Below are 21,966 nucleotides of genomic sequence, written 5' to 3' on the forward strand. Positions count from 1 at the left end.
TTCTAATGCATGTCTAGTGCATGGTTTCAAAAGCAGCTAGAAACAGCATTGTGTGAGCTGGATATACAAGAGTCAATAGTTACATACCTAAGAGTTCAGCACTTAAGTGCTTCACATTTCTGGTGATTTTACTCCTGCACTTGCAGGACTATTCAGCTGACTGTTTTCTAAGAAACAAATAGCTTCCAAATTACACAGTTAATTTTTTGATCTGTGAGTGGAATTTTCCTTTCCTTGTCAGAACATGGGCTCTAACAATGTTTAAATGGTTCTAAAATTACTCCTCCAGTTATGGGGCAATACATTTTCTTTCAAGCTGAGCATTTCTTTGAGACTGAGGAAGGATATCTGACTTGGTATTCTTGGTTTGGAAATAAGGTACTGATAGAGTGAAGAAAGAACTTTAGTCAACATGGAAGGAAGGAGAAATAACCAAAATTGTGATGACTTTTCTGGGGAAATGATGTTCTGCTTTGCTTGAGAGGGTTATGGATGTCTTGTCAACTATTCCCCATAGAATTAAACATGAGTTTAAGATCTGGAAAGTTTTAGTGGCTGATTTTTCAGTGTCTGCAAGCCTGTCCTGTCAGAAGAAAATAATGGTGTATGTTTTTCTCCAGGATGAGATTAGGTTAGGATTATGAACAGCATCAGAAAGACCTAAATTCATGGATCACACAGCAGAGTTTACAGGTCTAGGTTTGATGGCTGCAAGTTGCTTTAGAAGTGTTCTGTGATTTATAGTTTAGTTTATGGCCAAGGAAAGGGTTAGGGGCACCAGGGTTACAAATTTAAATTTTGTACAGAGTCTCATGGTGAAAGAAGTAAAAATGAGGTTTGGTATTGATAATACAAATGGAGTACAGCACTGAAGGCAAATCATAAGTATTCTTGATAACTTATGCCTTACCAACTGATACTGGGTTGACACCAACAAGAAGTTACAAGACTCTTATTTCTTGTCTATTTGTAAACTTTTAAATACATGCAGCGCTCCCATGTCACTGTGCAAAGTGTTAGTCTGTATGGTTTCGAATACACAGCTTTATGTATTCAAGACCAACTTGTTGGTCTAAATATTTATTTCTGCTTTTTGTTTCATTTTATTGATTATACTATTCTGCCACTTAATAACTCATTAGATAGTTCAATCATATGCAATGTAATTCTATGAAATCCAGAATTAGAGGGAGTCTTTATAGTTGGGTTGCTAAATACTGAAAAATCTTCCTAGTAATAAATGACTGTTCATTATGATATTGCCTTTTTAAAAATTCCTTGAGCTTTCTGCAGTTATGTTTAAAACAGTACTAATTTCCTAAATGGATACTTCTGTAGGCCTTGATTTTAAGGTTGCAAATGCTCTACCACATCTTCTATATATTGTGGCTCTAAAAGGGCAGATGCAGGGAAGTGTCTGAATAGGGTATTGCACTTAGAAATCTGTCTGCTGCTTTCTGATGTATGTACAAGTGTAAAATCTCTCTCCTATCAGCATTGCAGCACACTGCTTATTGCACAGAGCTTTGACTTCTTTTGTGTGACTGGTTAGAACTGCTAAGTACAGCATTATTTACATTATTTTGAAAACTGTCAAGTCAACTGCTTGGCTTTGACTACAAGGGTTTTTTTTTTCATTGCCTAGCAAATTTGTAGCCCTGGAGTTGATAAGTAGCTTATGTCTCTATGCAGGCAGCTAAAATTTAGCTAGCAAGGCACCTTTAATATCTAGTCTGATTGGGCATCTATCTACAGTTTACAAAATGGTCTGCTTCAGGGAAGAGAAGGGGGGAAAGATGGAAGTGGTGAAGACAGGCAGATTCCTGCTTGGTTGTCTATGTCCTGTGGCATATACCTATGAATTACTTTCTGCATCATCAGCTTCACCCTGTCTGTGATGTATGTTTGTAATAGTCTGCTTTAGTATAACTGCCTCCTCAAGCACTGGGCTTTTCTCTTTTCTCTTCATTGGATGTCTACAAGTCTCCCACTCTATGATCTGCTGTGGTGTGTGGATAGAAGAGCAGTTACTCTTTTACTAACGCCAGGTAAAAGGAGCCTAGTGTTCCCTTGCTGCCTATGGAAACTGGAGGATGTGATTCGGAACATGAGAATTTGAGATCTTCCCTTGGTGTCAGCTGGGTTTCTGCATCAGGTCTCCTGAGTTTTCTGTGTATTTCTTCCCCTTAGGAGTCTCTGTTTATTCATGGATACAGTGGATGGGTAGTTGTTTTAAATGCCTTTTTTTTCCCCTGTAGGGAGTCTAAGCTCAAGAGAAGAGTACATTAAAGCAGCGAACTTGAATTTCTTACTCCAGTTTACAGTTTCTTACCTTCTGGCATTTTCAGACACCTCATTGCTTCATTTGGGACACTCAGCAGCTCCGCTTTTTGTCTTTTTTATGAACTCACTCAACTTAATGCTTTGTTGTTTCCACTTTTCTAGGTTTTCAGCTTGTGAAAATGACGTAACACTTGTGACATATTGACTGTTAATTGAGGGAGGAGTTGCTGTTCTTTGGGGAGTATGGATGCCTGTATGGGGCAAGGATGCCCTTGATTTGAATTTTTCAGTTGAAAAATGGGATATTAGGCTAATAGAAATTGTCTGCCTTTGCGTTGCTACTTGTTGTTTAACCTTACTGTCTGATTAAACTAGTGCAATTCATGGAATAAACATCCCAATAATACAGCCACAAAATTTGTGGAAGTTACAAAGACTCTGTCATTCAATGTTTGAACCAAGAAATCTTTCCCTTGGTTGTGTTTTTCTAGGAGTAAAAAACACATCTCATTTTCCATGACTTTCGGTGAAATTTGGTGTGCAGAACTGTTAAAACCACCACTGTCTTTTCAGAATATTGCACTCCTAATGATAATGTTGCTGTCTTGATTGATAAAATATCAAGGAGGTTCTAGATTTTTTTGAGCGCTTTTCATCGTATCCTGAAGCTGTAGAAATAATTCATTTCAGAATTCTCTTGGCTGGTTACTACTAGCCACATCATTAAAAGAATATGGTAGAAGGCATTGGTAGTTCAGAGATAAAAAGTACATTCTCCTGCTACAGTTGGATGGAAGTAAGTGAAGAATTTCAGTGCCAACACCACCTCTGTGCTCTTCATGTGTTTGAAAAGAATTCCCAATATAAGTGACTTCAGAGTTTATGATGCAAGTTGACCAGAAATAAAAATTGATGTGGCTAATGTTAATGAAGACCAGTTCTTTGTCGTACAAACCCAACTCAGTGTCCGTATGCCATGTCTGGGTGTGATGTCTTACCTGCCACATTCACCTCCCCAGTTTCAGGCTCTGCACTGCAGAACAGGCAGCACCATCGTGGGCAGCCTGTGGTGCAGCCACGGGGCACATGTTGTGTCCAAGTGCTGGTCTGAGGCTGGAGCTTTGAAAGCCAAAGCAGGACATTGATGATGCAGTTCAGTGTGGGCATTAATGAAGCTTCTTTGGAAAAGCAGAATGTACGTGTATCTCTGTGCCCAAAATAAAGTCTCTTTTCAGGAAAGTGCATAGTTGAAACCAAGGATACTTTTGTGCTGAAATTGCATTGTGTTTGAAATTGCATTCTGTGTCTGAACAAACCCCTCCATTATACCCTTCAAGCAAAAAGTCTCGCTTCTGATACAACACTTAAAAGGATAATTGATTTTTTCCTTTTTAACTCCCCTTTGTAGAGTTATTTGAAACTTCCTGCAGAAAATGTTAATTTGTTTTCAGTATGTGTATTTTTAAAGCATGAGTTCCTTAGCAAGTTATGCAAGCCTTTGAAACAAAAGCAACTATAAAAAGAAATCTGAATGAAACAATTTGCATAGCAATAGCAGTCCAGTTTTGGTATATATGCTGAAACAAATGGAAATCTGCAGGGGGAAAAATACCCCAAATCTAGAACAGATAAACAAATCCAAAGTAAATCACAAGAGGATTTTCCACAATTCTATGTCAAAGACTGCTAAAGTATTAGTGCTGTTCTACTTTAATATTATTTCAATATTTTGACTTATCTAGTGGTGTAAGACCAAGGGTAGACTGAGATTGCCTTTTTATTTTTTTTTCATAGTTTGGCTCTATCACTTCTAAGCTGTGTGAAGCAGAGCAGCTGGTCGCTGTGTGTGGGCAGTGGGGGGCTGTGGGCTGCCCTGGCTGGCAGGTGGGTACAGGCAGCCCATGGCCACCAGCACTGATGCCTTTGGGCGAGAGCAGCAGCTGCGAGGGGCCAGAGGCACCACACTGAGAGCGTGGCTGCTCTTGGAAGGAGCTGACTCACGCCGAAGGAGGGGTCCTTTGAGGGACGGTGGCTGTGGGCACCCCATACCAGGGTGAGGGCACATCTTAGGAACAGTGACTGTGAATGCACCACGGAGTTGGAGACATAAAGGCACAGGGTGGCAATGGAAAACCGGTAAGAAGGAAAGAGCAGCAGATGAGGCTGTTATCATGCAACCCCAACCGCCTCCCTCATCCATCGCCTCGACAGGGCGGTGGGACGGGCTGGCTGTAACTGGCCCTTGACCCGTGAGAAGCTGAGACTAGAAAGGGGGTGGAGAGCTGATGATGGAGGTGTTCATGCTCTCCCACCCTCCCAGCACTCGAGTGATTGGAAGTTAGTGTTAACTGGCAATAAATTACACTAGGAAAAAAATATCTGAGTTCTCAAGGTGTTTTGCCTGTGAAAGGCCTGTGAGTGCCCACCAAGAGTGTCCCTTTGGGCCCACTGACCTGGCAAGTGGGAGGGAGACTTACAGACTTGTATCAACATCCAGTGGTGTCAGCCATTAGTGTTTGATTAGCAACATTACAGACCTCAGCAGACATCCCATTTGCTATGGAAGCCTTAGAAAGGGTTATACCACTGTATGATTTTTCACCAGATAAGTAAATTACATGGAATGTGGAATTTCTTGGAACCAAAGTGCTGTTGGGTTAGTCATGTTTCTTGCAATATGGTTAGGCAGGTGTGAGCCAGCTAGTGTCAAAAGCAGCCGATAAACACGTCGTTTAGGAACAGGCACTGATGAAGTCCAAGCTCCAGCCATATGTGGAACAAACATTTAATGGTGTCAGTTGTGACTTTCTCTTCACTCTTGTTGAACTGAGCACTGCGATGCTCTGTGTGCTCTGGAGGAGGTACATGGAGAGGTCCTTGCTGGGGTGAGCAGTTAGAACAAAGCATTGAAAGTTAGGGTTTAGTGCTGAAGTTTTGGGTGACACGGGATTTCTGATAGAGTTGCCAGGGAAAGAATTTTTTTGTTTCGTCTGGTACTTGCAGCTTCAGACATGAGGAGTCCACTTGCATTTCTGTGTCCCTAAATTTTTATTACAATGTGTCTTACTGACTTTTTAGACTTGCATTGCCTACCATTTGTTAAACTTTGGAACACATTTATCTACACGTTTCTTGTATCTTTCACAGCACTGATGCTTCTCTTTGGTATTGTTGTATCCTTTGCAGTTGTGCTACCATTAAACCTGTTGTGCAAAGGCCTAATGGTTTTCTGGGGTGGTAAATAGAGGAGTGTGTAGGTTAATGTGGGGTGAGAGGTGTTAATCTGGCTGCTGGAATGCCGGAACCTATGCCAGGGAGATTGCAAAATGAGATGGTGCTGGCTGTGACAGTTTGTGTCCCGCTCCACCCCGCCCCCTGATGCCCCTGGTCTGAACAGAATTCCTCCTTTACCTTTTCTCAGATCAGAGCAGTCACATCTATTCTAGCTGCTTGCTGAAGAAAAGGAAGATTCCCGCCTGGTCAGGGAAAGAAAAGATATGCAAGACTCACTGTCAGCCTGCTAGCTTTTGCCTATGTTAGCATTTTAGCCAGGGGGGATGGTGTCAGGCTTTGTGGCACGGTAATACAGAAATTTAGTTACTGTGGTACAGTCATGAGCTCATCATTTTGGTATCATGTATGCTTAGGCTTCAGGTATTGTAAATCTAGTAGAGTATTGCTAGTTAGTTGTGAGCTACCTGCTCTAATGAATTACTTGGTGAGAATCTACAAATGGTTTTCTCTGTTGCTGCAGCTGATGTTTTAAAGTAGCCAGTCTGAGAGGCTGGATCCTTCTACCCAGCTTTTTGGATGCATTTTTCCTACATCTGATGCAATTTGTGCTCTGTATTAAAATTCTGATTGGGTACAAGCTAACTGCTTTTAAAACTAGTTGGCTGCAGTCATAGAGGTAAAACTAGTGATGGTCCACGCTGTGTGAATACTAATGTGGTTGGCTGTCAGTCACTGAGTGTCCCACCACGATGCTAAAGCTGTGTGTGATCAAACTATGAGTGAATGTCAACGTTAATATAAGAAACCTGGACAGGAACAGAAGCATGTGGTGGGTTAGTGATAAAATAAATGGGCTGTATTGCCAGAAAGGGCCTGTTTGCTGCTGTGTTTCATGTTGACAGGACAGGGATGAAGTACATGTCAAATGGTTTAATCTAGCTTTTGCAGTCTGGAGCTGTTCATTTTCATCCTAGGATATAATCTCGCTCACGTGACCTTGGGTTGTGGAAGTGTAAAGGTGGCTTTAAGTGCTAGATGGGCCAAGGAACATGGCTTGAACTGAGGAAAAAGCAGCATTTTTGGTTTGTTTTGGTAGGTTTTATCTACTTCAGTTTTCTTTTCATTTTATTACATGTACACAGGTTCATCTGAGAAAAAAGTTACACATGTCACATATCAACATACAAGTATGACTTGCAGTTCCAGAGTTCCTTTTAGGACATATGCTAAATTAATTTGGATAAAAATGAGGGGAAATAAGAGTTAGTAGTAGAGTTGCACATGCACTTTACTTCCTTGACTGACTTTCACGTAAATAAAGCATGAATAAGAGATGCTGTTATAAAAGATATGATTTCTAGCCACTCTTTAAATCTTCCGAGTGTGTCACGAGTTCAGGAATCTTCTGACATGTACCATCCTAATATTCACCTTACCTTGGCTCAAGCGATGAGTTACAGACACTCGGGAATTAGTGTAGGGGCATGTGGAGAAAGTGGGAACATGAGCCCTTTCCCTAATAAATAGTTGTGTTATGGCTCACATGAGTGATATCATTTCAGTTACATGTTGATGTGTGACATGTGTAACTTTTTTTCAGAGGAATCTGAATTTTCTCTTAAAATGGTAGAAGATACATGCAGAGAGCAAAAGAACTGAGCTGGCCAAACTTTGCTCAGCCATGCAATCAGAAGCATTAGAACTAGGATGGCCATAGAAGGGCACTGAAGTCAGAGCATTTCCTCAGCTGCTAGCAAACACTTGTCCTTTCACCCCTAAGGGGATGAGGGAAACCATTAAGGAAAAAGATATCATGAAAAATTAAAAAGCAAGGCCGTGCCATGTTCAGGGAGTGGACTTAATTGGTTGCATTGGGAAATCATCAAGAAAAGTCCCTTTTTTTGATTTGACTCACTCTAGGTTGTTTTTCTCAAGTTGTCACTTACATGTGTGTGTGTTAGATTAAATGGCATCTGTTTCGTGTTGCTGTACAAGTATGCCTGAGCATGGGAAGTGAAGCACTTGGTTGATCACATTCTTTTTTCCTGGTACAAGGTCTCCAAGGGATCATCCAATGAAAACTGGAAAGTGCTACTATTAGAAATAAAAGCAGAGCCCTTGAAATCAAATGATGCTCATGTGTAGTTATAAAACCCACATAGAGATGGAAAATCAAAGCCAAATGGCAAATGAGACCATTTACCTCTCTGGGATTTTAGCTTGCCAGTAATGCTCTATGATTTTGCCTCAAGGAACAAGATGCTGCATGCTTCCCTGTGCCTTTTGCAGAGACAGAAGTTCTGCAAACCCTGGTGTGGCAGGTTGACCCTGGCCAGCAGTTAAGCACCCACACATCTGCTTGCTCACCTCCTCCCCCGAGGGAGTGGGACAGAGAATTGGAAGAACAAAATCAAGAAAATGCCTGGATCAAGGTAAAGACAGCTGAAAAGTGAAGGAAAGAGGGTCGAGGCAAAGTTCTGCAAAGGTGTGCTCATCATCTTTCATGATCAGAGCGATGTATAGCCAGTCTCTGAGCAATGGCTACCTTGGAGGATATTCCACTCCCTACCCCAAGGTTTTCATCTCTGAGCATGAAGACATATGGTATGGAATATCCCTTTGGCCACTTTGTGTCAGCTGTCCCACCTGTGTTCACTTCCACATCCCCCTCCCAAATCCTTGCCTACCCCCTGAGTGACAAACAAGGAAGCTGTGCAAGCACTGTTCAGCAATAGCCCAAACCATTGGTGTGTTAGCAACACTGTTCTAGTCACAAACTCAAAATATAGCAGGGCATGGTCCACTATGAAGAAGGTGAACTCCCTTCCAGCCAGAGCTGGTACACCACATTTGGATAAAGTCTTTCAAATGAAGCAGTCCTTCTTTAGTTAGATGAATGAAGTGCTGTAGGTTTGATGACTGATGAGGATATTTCTGGCTATCTGAAGAAAGGTAAAATAAGGATAAGTCTGAAAATGGGGAAGTATCAAAATAAGAACTGAAGTTATATAAGCCTCTAGCTAAACTTAGGTTAAAATTTACACTGATTTCTTTTTTTCTTTTTTTTTTTTTTTCCTTCCTCAAATCCTTAAAAATTTTGTGGAAATATTTTACAAATTGACCTTAATCAAGTATCATGACAATTAATAGGAGACTTTCTGATACATTCCCAAGAATGAACTCCAGAGATGAGGTATCATATCAGCACTGAGAAGAGGGAAGGACTCTTTCTCTATTGCTTAAAAATTAAAGTTGAACAGGAAGAAAATGAAAAAAGGGAGGTGAGAAAGAGAAGGGAAAAACACTTTTCTGACTAAATCCTACTAAACTTTCTGAAAGCATGAAAAAATATCTAATCAAAAAGCAGAACAGAAAATCAGGTTGACTGAGGGATCTAATACGAATTTTCATCCAAAGGTGGCACTAGTCTTTTGCAGTTGGAGTTTGTGTTGAGAGCTGGGAAATGCAGATACCAGGAAACCCTCAACTAATCCAACGCTTACCATTAATCCCAAACAAACCATCATTAGTATCTGGATTTATCCTACTTAGTCCTTGCTGGATAGTGAATTATGTAACCTTTGTTTTATTAACATTTAATGGCAGCTTATTATCAGGTAGGTTACCTCTGGAAAAAAAAGGAGGCCAAAAAATGTAAATGTGCTGCTTTCTGTTCTTTGTTGTTCGTTTGAGTGATTTTTAAGGACTTTTTAAAGAAGTAAATGGATTCTTCATGACAGTTCCATAAATAAACTAACTTAAAACTCACCAAGTACATTGCATGTCAAGAACCAGCTGTTTGAAAAATTACATGGACCTTTTCTACTTAACTAGCAGATAAGTTGATAACATAACTTAGAAAAGGACTAGAAAAAGGTATGAAAGAATTTGATGTGATATTCAAGTACAAAAATAGATACCTTAAAGTCTTTTTGATTTGTACCTATTCTTGTGTCCTCATACATTATTGTAGACATACATGATTTTAGTAGGTGTGGTATGAATAAGATGACAAAATTTCTACATCTCATTGTGCTCAAGATCTTGCCCTATTTAGGGGGAGGAGTTGATGCTGGAATTGTAAACGAAAGTCACTAGGTAAGTATTGCAGGAAGGGGAAAGGATTTTGGTATTAAAAGATGTGGAGATGACCAGTGCCACAACATATTAGGATTTTTACGTGTGTATGATGCAGTGTTGCAGTGGCTGGTAAGCAAGCAATTTTGGAGCACTTACCAGAGTTGCATCAGAATAAATGCTGATAAAAAAGGAGAAAAATTTTTTATAATCCATGATGTAAACATGTATGCTGAGCAGCAGACCTGCAGTAATATTCTGTGATTTGACCACGTATAATGTGTGATAAGAGAATATGTTTAATTCTATTTACCAGCTGTTTGCTTTCAATTTCTCTCTCATTTTTTCCCAAATGATAACGGTTCATTATCAAATTGTCAACATTTTCTCGGTATTGATAAGACTCCAGAGATGGGAGAAGTCCCAGCAGTCAGTGTACAGCATTATTTCATGCCCACACTGAGACAGATGCAGTAACAGAGGCTCTACAATGAAACCACAGGCTGGACAGTCCTGACTTGATGTGAAAGCTGAGGAAGCTCCTTGACGACCTGAAGCCCATTTTCAGCTGAGCCTTTGTGTCCTGAGGTTATTCACACAGCAGTTCAGCAGTTCAGCTCCTGCAAGAGGCTCAAGATTTTAATTGCTGGAACAAACACCAAAAAGCTGTTTGCTGTGCGTGTGAGGCGTTGCATCAGTCGTGCCTGTTGTTTATTGCCACATCTGAGATTATCACTTGACACACTTTGATAATGATTAAATGCCTTTCCAGAAGTGACAGACTAATCAAAAGGAAATTTATTTTTTAAAACTCTTCTTGGCAAATTTTTTTTTAATAACAAAAAGCTAGTTGTTCCACTCACCTATTAAATGGATGACATCTTGAGTGTTGATGAAAGACTACTACAACTGTAGAAAATCATTCCTAATACTGAGTCAAATTTACAGCCTCTGTCTTCTACGCAAAAATACACTGAGAATAATATAAGGTTAGAGGAACTTCCATATAACTTTGAAGGCAAAGTTCGATATAAATAGGGGTAAAAATGTTCTGAGGAATATGTTTGCAACTACCTTTTTTTTTCTACTGCAAAGAAATTCTATGATATTACGTGAAATTTTGAAACTTTGGTAGAAGGAGAGTAGCTCTTTTATTAGATTAAGTGATACATTTTGAAAATAGAAATATTTTCATAAGTACATTTTTTTTCCTAGTAACAGACAGTGGTTTTGCCAATAAATTTTATCTCTGATGGTATTAGACCATCATAGCTACTGCAGTGACATATAGCTATGAGAAAAGCTTCGAATCATAGAGAATGCTAATGAAGGTGTTTTGATGTGTCTTCAGAAAGTATGTTTAGTCTGTCTATTGCAAAAAAAGTATACTAGGATAATAAAATCACCGAAATATTGGGAAAAATGCCATCAATATCATGAACTAAGTAACACAGCATTACATGAACTTTCCTGTACCTGTTTTTATTTGTGAGCATTGAGTGTTCATTTAGATTATTTTGGAAAGCTCAGAATTAAAAACATAAAATTAGATATTTTCCAGATATTTCCAAGAATTGAATGTGTTTTATTTCAGCAAATGTGTAGGAAACCTAGAAAACTGTGGTTAAGAACATTGGGTGATTTTAAAAAATCTTGATATTAATTCTGATTCTCAGATTAAATGAATCAAACAATTGTTTTTGCAAATAATTAATTTTGATTTGATCATAATATTCACTAAAACTCAGAATTACTATTTCTTATCCTTTGAATCACAGGATTTGTATTAGTTCATCTGAGTGAACAGATCTCTACCTGTTTAAAATACTGGTTTTATAATGCATGTATTCTACCACCTTGCAATCTGTATGCTTGGAATTTCCAGCACATACGAGATTGTTGTGTTGCTGTTAAATAGTACTAGGAGAGAAGCAGAAATATGATTTGGTCTAAGAGGAAAGTATCATCAGGGATAGAGGCTTGAGTATCAAGATCCTGCAAGGTATGCTTGACTTTGCTGTTGCCTTGTTTAGATTTCAGCTATATCCCTGCTTCCTCTTTGCCAATTGGAAAATAGGAATGCAAGAGTAATAAAAATACAGCTAACTTAAAGGAAAGGTTAAATAATAATTTATTCATCTGATAAGCATCCACATAAAAGCCCATCATCTCTTGAAAATGAAATTACACTGGAGGTAAGAAGCAAAACGTTAACAGTGAAGGTAACTAACAGTTTAGTGCAATGGCAGTTGACAGTGTAGTTTCCCCATTGGGTAGAATTTCAAATTGAAGATGAAAGTCTTATGGAGGCTTGCTTCAATTCAAAGTTCTGAGCCTTATAAATAGTGGATTCAGAACTAGAACAACCATGAGAAATCCTCTGTGCTGACTACTTGTACATAAGATGATGGTAATATGGGTATCTAATAATCCTCTAGTAGGGAATCTGTGAAGTCTGATGCCTAATGCTTGTAATGTGTTCCAGGAGCCTTGGCTGAGAGACACAGATAATTATTGTTATTATATCTTCTACTTTATATCAGACTGGATAAACTAAACTAATTGAATTTATTGCCTTTAAAAACTAAGAGTATTATTGCCTAAAAACTGAGAGTGTAGGATAAACTATCTGTTTCTTACATTTATTTTTCTGATATACCTGGATAAAGGGGTGAATCATAAAGAACATGGACAGAGTTAAACCCTTGCTCTAGAACAGGGATTGACTTCTGATCAGTAAATTCAGAAAGATATGAAACCTTACAGCACCAGGCACTCATTGATTCTGAGGGTTAGTACTGAGAAATCACCAAGGATGTTAGTAGAGTCAAGTTCTCAAATATAGCAATTGCATTCAGAAAACTTGAATCCAGCTGGGATGTGAGGCTGTTTCCAGCAGGTGGAGTTGGTGCCAGCAGCATGTTGAGATGGCAGTGTGCTTGGAGTGGCTGGCAAACTACTAGTATGAACTACATTTGGATATGGGTGAAAACAGTGTCGTCTTATGCCAAATCTTACAAAGGTCTCTGTGCCAATGTTCTGACATCCAAAAAAATGTAGGAATTCCTATGGTTTTAAACAATTCAACAAGTTGCCAGTAGAAGAAGTGCTAAAATATGGGGTTTGTTCCTCCTCCCCTGCCTCCCTTCTTTACTATAGGAAATGCAGTAATGGAGAGAGGTGTCCTATAGAATTCAGAATCCTCCTGCAGTGGTTTTGTCCCCCGAGTGAAATACCAGCAGCAAACAGTATGGACTTTTCAGACAGAGATTCAGTATAGAAACCCATTCTCTTGTAAATGACATAGATAGGGAACTTTTTGCAGCTGTCGTTAAATTTCTGTGTCATCTCTATTATGTTTTTAGAGAGTTGTGCCATACTCTATTACTTTCTTTCTTAAACATCAGGTACTCTCTGCCCCAGATCTGATGTGCTGGCAAAATGCTGCAATTGAAGAGAATCCCAAGGTAGAATATTTGTGCAGAGCGGAGAGCAATGGCTTCTTCCCTAGCACCAGTTGTATGCATAGACTGTGCTGGGTAGTGGGAAAAGGTGCAGCTGCCAGCAGGAGGGGTGACTCTATTAAGAGATCTGTACTGAGCAGCAAATGCACGTGAAGTAGCAGGTGGTTATCTGAGCTAAGTTAAGAAAGATGTGCCTAGGCACATTAAATCCAGCTCGAGTAATCTTCATCAGTGAGGAGAGCAGATTTATGTTCCTATGAACAGGCTGTGTCTGAAATAGCGGACACAGCTCCCAGAAGGGATTTTCACAGGCTTTGGCAGGCAGTCTCCGGAGGGATTTTCACTGGGTGGGTGTTCCCAGAACAGATCGTGCGCATTATTTTAAGGGAAAGTTAAGAAATGAAAGCATTTCCCCTCTACTCAAACACTTGGCCAAGTCTGAAATCCTTCCTAGTCGGGTTCCCACTCTGCTGACCTGCCTGCAAGATGTCTGAGAAATGTAGATGAAGCTGGGAAAAGTTCTTGCAGTCTAATGCTGGCTGTCCTTGTGTTAGGCGTCCAGGGACTGTGCTGTATCCATATGCCTGAGTATAGGCCTTATAAAAGCTGAACTGAGGGAACTGGAGGAATGGAAGTTTGCTTTGCTCCCTGAACCACAAACTGAGTGTGCTACCATAACCATGCACCCCCAGCTGGGTCCATGAGCACATTGACTCTTCTAAGCCCACCAGCACAGTGAGTCCTGTGGCTGAGCAGAGGGAAAGCAATCTACCAGCAGCACCAAGTGCAGAAGCAGGACAGAGGGAGGGCATCTGTCCAAAGGCCAGAGCTTCCCTCTTCTGCCCCAAACACATGGGGAAACTTTCCCTGCCAGTTAGATGCTTCCCAAGGCTCTGTCTCTAGCTGCAAACCACTCACTATGTCGACTAAGAAGAAAAGAGCTCCTAGGGAGTTACACTGAGTGTCCTTCTCACCAGACCCTGCGCTTCCATTGTATCTGTCTGCCTTCAGGGCAGCTGGGTTCTGCATTTTTACTGTGCAAAATTGGATCTTGCCCTGGCAATTTAATGTGATTGATCTGGCAGGTGATTTTTCAGGATCAGTTCTGATAATGCCAGGTAGGTAAGGTACTGCAGACTATGAGAAGCCAGTAATGTTTGGGAATTGTGGGGCATTTTTTCTCCAGGGCCTGGGGAAAATTGGGAAAAACCCCTTCAGCCTAAACCTGGCTGCTTCTTAATCCAGTCTTTTTTATCTATGTCCTAATTACAAACGATCCCTAAAACAAGTGATCCCCATGTCTGCTGGTGTCCTACAGGTGCAGCAGCTGGTATGTGCAGCACAAGTGACTCCCACTGCAGCCCTGCTCCAAGGTGCAATATCCAGGAAGGATGTGTCAGCACAGAGTGGTACAATGCTGCATTTTGTTACAGTTTCAGAAAACCGTATTCATTTAAGGAAGAAGTAAAGTTTTTTTGTTTTGTTTCTGTAATGACTTGCTGTGCCATCTGCTGCTTTTTATTCTTGAACCACACAGCTCATCAGCAGCTCAGGTGCCTGCTTTCTCAGTAGCAGTGGGGACCTGCAGCTGAACACCAGTGGTCCTATGCCCTGAAGCAGCACTAGCAGGACCCCCTTTCTTTCTAGGAAATGTGGCCAGATTTCTCTAGGCTACAGGAACCAAATCTGTTCCGTTTTAGATACCTGCACTTTGAGGGTCTGGCACATACATCTGTGCTTAAAAATATAGCGAACAGCACCCTGCTGATGTAAACAGGCTTGATCCCTTGGCATTCAAGAAAGCTGGTTTATTCTGACTGGAAAAAAGGTGCATAGATTTTAGCCACATGTTATTATGTTCTCAATGATCAGTAGAAGATGAGAGGGCTTGTCCCACTCTTGTCCTTATTTTACCTAAATTCAGTGCCACTGGTTGTGGTAGCACTACCCAAGATTTGTAAGTGTGTGTGGGTGGACATGGGGGCTTCTGTTCTGCCCCACTTCACTCAGTGACATTTGTACCTTATTATCAGCCATTTAAATCCAGATCAGAAACTGAAAAAGCAATGGCAGACTATGGCACTGGCCTGCCCACTGGTGTGGTTCCTCACAGTAATTTTATGCTCCAGTCATTTCAGGGCATAGATAACTGCTATTTAAGTGAAATTAGTTATGATTCATAACTAAGAACACTTCTGGATAATCAGATAAAAAAAATAATCTGAGAACTGATGGGAAGTCTCTCATAACAATGTCTTTCCAGTTTAGCTAACTGGAAATATTAGAAAGCCTCTGCACTCCTACAAAAGTAATACTCAAGTTTTGAATTAGTTTAGTTTTTAACAGTTACCTTCACCTGTAGCATTCTTTTTAGCTATTTTGATCTAATATTTATTGACTTGAGTCTTCTAGTAACTGTGTGGCCTAAGGAAAATCCATAGACAGTGATAATGCAGAAAATTTGCCTTATGGTCTATTATCTATACTAGAAAAATCTTTTTGAAGGTATCCACGCCACGGGCGTGTGTTAAAAATCATAAATCAGGCTTGGAGAACACAGGGTTTAGGTTTTTTTATATATGCATTTTGACTTCTGAACATGCTGCCCAGTGAGGTTGTGCCATCTTCAAATTTGGAGCCTTTCAAGCCCCAGGTAGACAAAGCCATGGTTGACCTGTTCCAGTGTTGGAAAAGATCCTTCTTCAAGTGAGACATTAGACAAGAGCTGTCCAGGGGCCCCTTCCAATGGGCAGTTCTGTTATTTTGAATATGAATTACATTTAGCAGCTTTTTCCACAGTCATGAAAACTTAAAATCAACTTTAACAACTACATGAAGGTATGAAAGCATAAGGGAAACCCTCTAAGGCTGAGACTTGAAATAATAGATGGCAGTGCTAAAGGACAGTGGGGCCTGAGAGTCACTTCATAACAACAAACTTGAACACAGTCTCAGCGAGTTTCCAATTCAACCTTGAGAGCTAGCCTGGAAAAGATATTTTAGGAACATGGAACTAGACAAAGTGGCTGTCTTGCTTGAACATATCCAATATGATAATAAAGATCTGCTCCAGCTGTATAACTTTAGGACTCTGTCCAGTTGGGATTCAGCAAGGATAATTCCCTGAGTCACATGAATATAAACACCTTCCTCTTTATAGAAGTATGTGGGAAAGTAAGGCTGTCAGCTACATAATGTGCTGCGGAATCACCGGCATAACAATTCTGATCAAAGCTGACACCTCCCATCTGTTTCTATATGCAGTCTGTTCAGCATAAATCATAAACAGATGGTGCCATGGTGTCAGTGTCTCACAAGTCATGCCGCAGTCACCGGGTGTTAGCTAGGGCTCAGTTGATGCCTAACTTTGCCACTTTACCCTTAATTGTTGGGTGTGTTTCATCCATAGAAATAACCTTTTAACCATCTGAATCCAACTGCTTGCTGGTTTCCATGGCGTGGGTGGCCAGAGAACAGGTTTTTCCACCAGCCAAGCTGTTCATCTTCCAAAGCTGCCTGGCTGCAGCATCATTGTCAACAAGTTTTGCAGAGGATCAAGGGCTGGTAATGCATACTGACTCCCTCCAACCCATTTCCCATCTCTCTGCCACCCACATAGTTAGCCTGATTCTCAGAGCAGCACATGCTTTCACTGTCTCATCCTACTAATTTGTTAGCTGAGGTAGCCAGTCCTCTTCCTTTACTCCCCTTGACCTTGCAAACTAGGTAGTGTTTGAAGAGTAGCCTACCTTCATGTAAAAAGCCTACCGTCAGTCAAGGATTTTGAAGGACTGGATAATGGTGATTTAGGGCTTAACCCTTATTATTTGTGACTACTGTTGAACATCTGGCACTTTAATAGGAGTTGTTTCTGGTTCAAAATCCAATCAGCTAAATTCTTCCTCTCTGATTTCTCCCTGAAATTGCAGCTGAGCATATTCAACTACATTTGAATGACTGAAATTAATTTTTCTCTTTTCTGGTTTCCTCTTTGACCATATCAAGGATTGAGTTTGAAATTCATCACTTTAATTCTTTGATTTAGAGCCCAATCAGCAAAGCTGTAAGAAACTCCAAAGTTTCTTAATTCTCCTTGATACTGTTGAGATCCAGAGTCTTGGCTATGTCCTGTTCAGCAAGAGATTGCTGCTTCAAAGCTTGGATCTAAGTCTGGAGTTTGAGGAGGCTGATGAGTTTGAATAGCTGGGAATCATCTGTGCCTCACTTTAATTGACTCTATCAGACTACTATCAGACTTTAGCAATGCTTTTAGCAATGCAGCTGCAACTCTGTGACGTGACACTGGCTATTGATGGCTCTGTCCCAGAAGCCATGACATGAGATGGACTTTGTCCAAAGTGGAATGAGTCTTAGTTTGCAAAGGCAAAGCTCCAAGATACGAATTCCTCACCTCAGCAGCAGCTTTAGTTCTTCCTGGATTCCTCCAAAGCCTGTTTGAGAAAAACACCCAGTGTCAACAGCACCTGCAAATTGGAACAGTCAAAGTTCATCTGCTGCCCTCTCACTTTGAGATGTGTGTCTGTGCTCAGAAGTAAGGCACTGCATCGGTGATTTATTTCAAATAAAGAAAAAACAGACAAAACTCCAAAGCAATTTTCAGCCTGAGTAATCACTGCAAATTTGCTCCAAATGTTGAACAGATGGAATCTGTATGTGACTTCTCTGAGTATAAACACAAGCACCCTGTCATATTTCAATTGCTGATGTAACAACACAATGTGGCTCTTGCTAAAGGGAAAGTACATGAATTTGGGGTCTGATTATTTGTTTTCTCAATGCAGTAAAAGATCTGGTGTATTCACTTGCAAATAACACATGACACTTGCCAATTGGTTCCACTCCATTCAAATATTTGCTCAGCAAAGCAGTAGTAAGAGTTCTCTGCAAAAGGTGTATTGTTGCTATTGTTGCTTACTTTGGCTTGCTATTGCCACATTTGGTCACTTCTGATATGCAAACCAGCCTGAGAACAGAAGTGGAAAAGACTGAGGGTCTTTCTTGAGTTGTGGCCTCCTCTATGGTTGAAGGGGAAGGAGCCTGGCAGTCCTCAAACAGAGCTTTTCTACAGTCTCCTCACTTCCTCTCTGGCTTTAGGAAAGTCTCTCACCAATTAATGATTGTATCTGTGAACGGAAAATAGGTGATTTGAGATCTGTTGAGGAAAAATACACAAGTTAATATTCTGATGTTGTGGTTTAAGATGGGGGGTTCAATTGGAGCGTGGAGCTCTGTTCTACCTCTGCTGCTGGTTTTTGTGGCCCTGCATAGACACTGTTGTAGCAAAGGAGGAATAGGGGCAACACCCTCCTACTTCGCAAAGTGGTAGGTTATCTGGGACAGGTTATCCTGACCTTTCATGGGTGTTTCCTAGAAGGGACCTGTGCCCTTCTTCCCAGTTCCTCCAGAGGTGACTGGGATCATAGTTTTCTTATGAATCTGTAGAAACTCCGTTGCTGCTTTCTGCCTTGATGCCTGGCTTTAACTTCTCTGTATTTTCCTTCTACTCCAAGGAATGAGCTGGAATATTCCTCTCACCTTTTTCCCTTTCGCTGTAGTGGGTCTCCTAGTGCTGTTTTCACCTCCTGAGCATCTGGGTTTGCTACTGCTTTTCCTTCTTTCCCCTCTGTCACCTCCAGACATGTGAGTGATGGGAGGTGTCCCAATAGCATCCCTCTTTGCTGTATCACCAGTGCAGCAGGACTCTTCCTTCAGAAGACTTAAGCTGGTGCTGACGAGTTCCTCTGAGCTTTTCCTGCCACCTTTTCCCAGTCACATAAATGCATTACATCCAAACCATATCCTGAATGGAAGAGGGGCCAAGCAGCCAGATGATTGCTGTAGCTGATTGCAGCGTCTGCTGGAGCCTCATTAGTGTTTTAGCTTTCGGACGTAGTTGTGGGATAGATTTGCTAGTTTCATTTGCTTCCAGCAAAAGCTGCTTTAGGCTTACACATGTGAGGCCAAGGATTTAACATGGCAAGCCTATGTGTTAATGTTTTACATAATGTTTAATAAGAAAACCAGCTGTCATTTACTTTTAGTCAGCTGACTAGATCTCCAGCAGTTTCCAATACTTAAAACAAATTTCTTTCCTGCTGGAGATGTTAAAGGTGTCAAAACCTCACACATAGTAAAATGTTTGGGAACGTGAGATATTCTGAAATGTGTGCAGGAATTTCCAGCTTCCTCTCTTTCCTTTTAGATCTTGCTAATATAATCTATATAAATACAGAGACATGCAGATTTTTCACACCTCAAACTTCTTTTAAATTCTCTGCTAGCCTCCTCCTCTTCTGTTTAATAGATGCCTTAAAACTCTTCACTGTTGGCAGGTTCTCATCACCAGCCTCCACTCTGGATCCAGTTATATCTGCCTGACTTTTTTTGTGGGTTTTTTTTTTTTTTTTTTTTTTTTTTACTCTTTTGCCTCTTTTTTTCTCCACTAGAAAAAGAGGGAAGGTAAAGAAAGGTTAGAGCAGTGTACCCAGTACAGATCTCCCAAGGGGTCTCTCATCTTATGCCTATGGAAATCAATTGCTGGAATCTCTCAGCACTGCCATTGCTGTCATAAAGTGCAGAAATTGACCCATGAACTTCTTATAATATCACTTGTTGACTCTGCTGCCTTGTTTGTGAGCTCTGGCTGATCTGATACTTATGACAGGGGCTTGCTATCTCCCCTTTGAAATCTATCACACTGAAGAGCTGTCAAAATATTTATCAATAGTATTTGTAACCAAGAAACTGTAATCTAAGGGGCAAACAGCAATCTGAAATTTTGTTTTTTCACTTTTGCTATTCCAAGTCTGTCCTCTGTGTGTGTGTCCCCTCTGACATGTGAGCAATTACTTTCAAACATACAGCTTCAGTCAGATTTTTGTTGCCTTGAATTATTTTTTGCTGGTTTTCAGTGATGGTTGGTGTGCAATGTCTCACAAGTCACAGGATGATCTCCAGATTCTCACATGATCAAGTAAAGGAAATTTATTTTAGTGCCCCAAAGGTCCTGCTAGTCCCTGCATGCTGTGTACCTTTTTCAGTTATGTTCTGAGTGGCTGCATAAATCTTTTCAGGCCACATAATTGGTGAGCCTCAAGGTCCTTTAACTGGAACCTCATCACCCTAAATGTGCTTTCATCTTTGCTGGCTGGTTTCCATTTGACGTTCTGCCGCTGTGAATTGGGAACTGCTGTGTTTCATCCCACTGTTGCTATTGGGTGGATTTAATAACATTTTGCAGTCTGATACAGCACCTTCCCAGTACTAAGCTAGGTAATTCTTCTGGTAGTGCTGTGTGTATGAGAATTAAATGAAAGCACATTCAAAGATACAGTTATCTTCTAAGTGATAGAAAGGGGTAGTCTTACTTTTTGCTCCATTCCATGGTAGAGAAAGCCTCAGTTGAAAAAAATGCAGACTTTGGAAAATCAGGATGATAAAATCTTGTTGAAAAAATGATCATAAATATGTTCAGGACTGAGCTTTGTCTTGGATTTTGTGTAATGAATTCTGTGGAGAAGGTGGTATCAAATGTTACTGCTCTGATGCTATGCTTTAGAGCGTTATCCTTCCTCAGTATTGCTGTCCGGGGGTAATCTCCAATTCCATGTGTCTAACCCATGCTTGCAGCAGAAACAACCTTTAACCCTGCATGTGTTTTACCCTGCTCCTGAGGGAGAGGACTTGTAGGATTGATCTGGTTATTTTTCAAGGCCCAGGTCATGGGGAATCATTTTTCCTTTTCACTAAGTACCACTGAGAAAACGTTCACTTTCTTTTACAGTTTGGTTTCAGATGGAAGATGCTTTCCTGAAGAAAGAACAAGGAAGGGCATGCCCCTGGGGACTTTATCTCAGTCAGGATGTGGTACTGCAGAAGCTGCTGAAAGAGAGACTGACCATTTGAAAGATCATGAGATTTGTGTAGTTTCATAAGCTATCTGCTTGTCCAGCCATGTGAAACATAGGAAAAGAGGTCATGTGGTATTTTATTACATTGTTCTTACAAAATCAGAGGTATTTTCCCAAACTTTGCAAGTTGCTGTACATGTGTTCTGTCATCTGAGCCGTATTTAGCCCCATTGTCACTTTTTAACTTTCTGCATATTTTCAACTGCTGCAGATTTTTAAATCCTTCTTATTTCGTATAGCTTTCACTATTTGAATCCTTGAAAAAAAAACTTGAAGTGTTCCCTGTACTTACACTTCTGAGAGCTGAAGCTCTGCCAGAATGCCTTCAGAGATCTCGAAAATGGTAATTACAGAGATGGATGTTAAATGTATGCATCAGGAACTTGTGGAGTTGCAATGTTTCTATTTGCAAATAGATACATGACCTGGGAACGTTTAACGTGATGACTGTCGATAACAGAGTGGCATGTAAGAAATGTGGACCAAAGCGAGCGCTTTTCTTTCTTTTCCCATTATTCTTGCTATTTTCAGTAATACTTTTGGTCACACATGGCTTTTCAGAGGAAAGCCCTCACTTAAGACTCTTACTGGTTTCTACTCTCTACAAGTTGACATGACAAGGCAAAGAGAAGAGGGGCTATACTGGGGAGAACAGGACCAGAAGGCTGCTGGATAAATGAATACCAACTTAGACATGGTGAGAATTTCTTTTCTCTACATGGAAAACGCTAATTAAAAATAAAAGTCATAGAAATCAGTAGGGTTTTTTCTTCCTTTTCAGCAGTTTTTCACTGTCAGTTTTTCACCTTAACCAAGTTTATCTATATTTTTGCTTTCCTAAAAAAAAAAATAAATAAATAAATTAAAAAAGAGCTTTACTCAGTAAAGTATTTGACTAAAACATGCTCTAGTTTCTTCAGGTCATATAAATCTTTCATATAAAGTGTATACTGTCTGTTAAAAAAGGTTTGAAATAA

This window comes from Chiroxiphia lanceolata, chromosome 6 (genome assembly GCF_009829145.1).
Source record: "Chiroxiphia lanceolata isolate bChiLan1 chromosome 6, bChiLan1.pri, whole genome shotgun sequence".
NCBI lineage: Eukaryota > Metazoa > Chordata > Aves > Passeriformes > Pipridae > Chiroxiphia > Chiroxiphia lanceolata.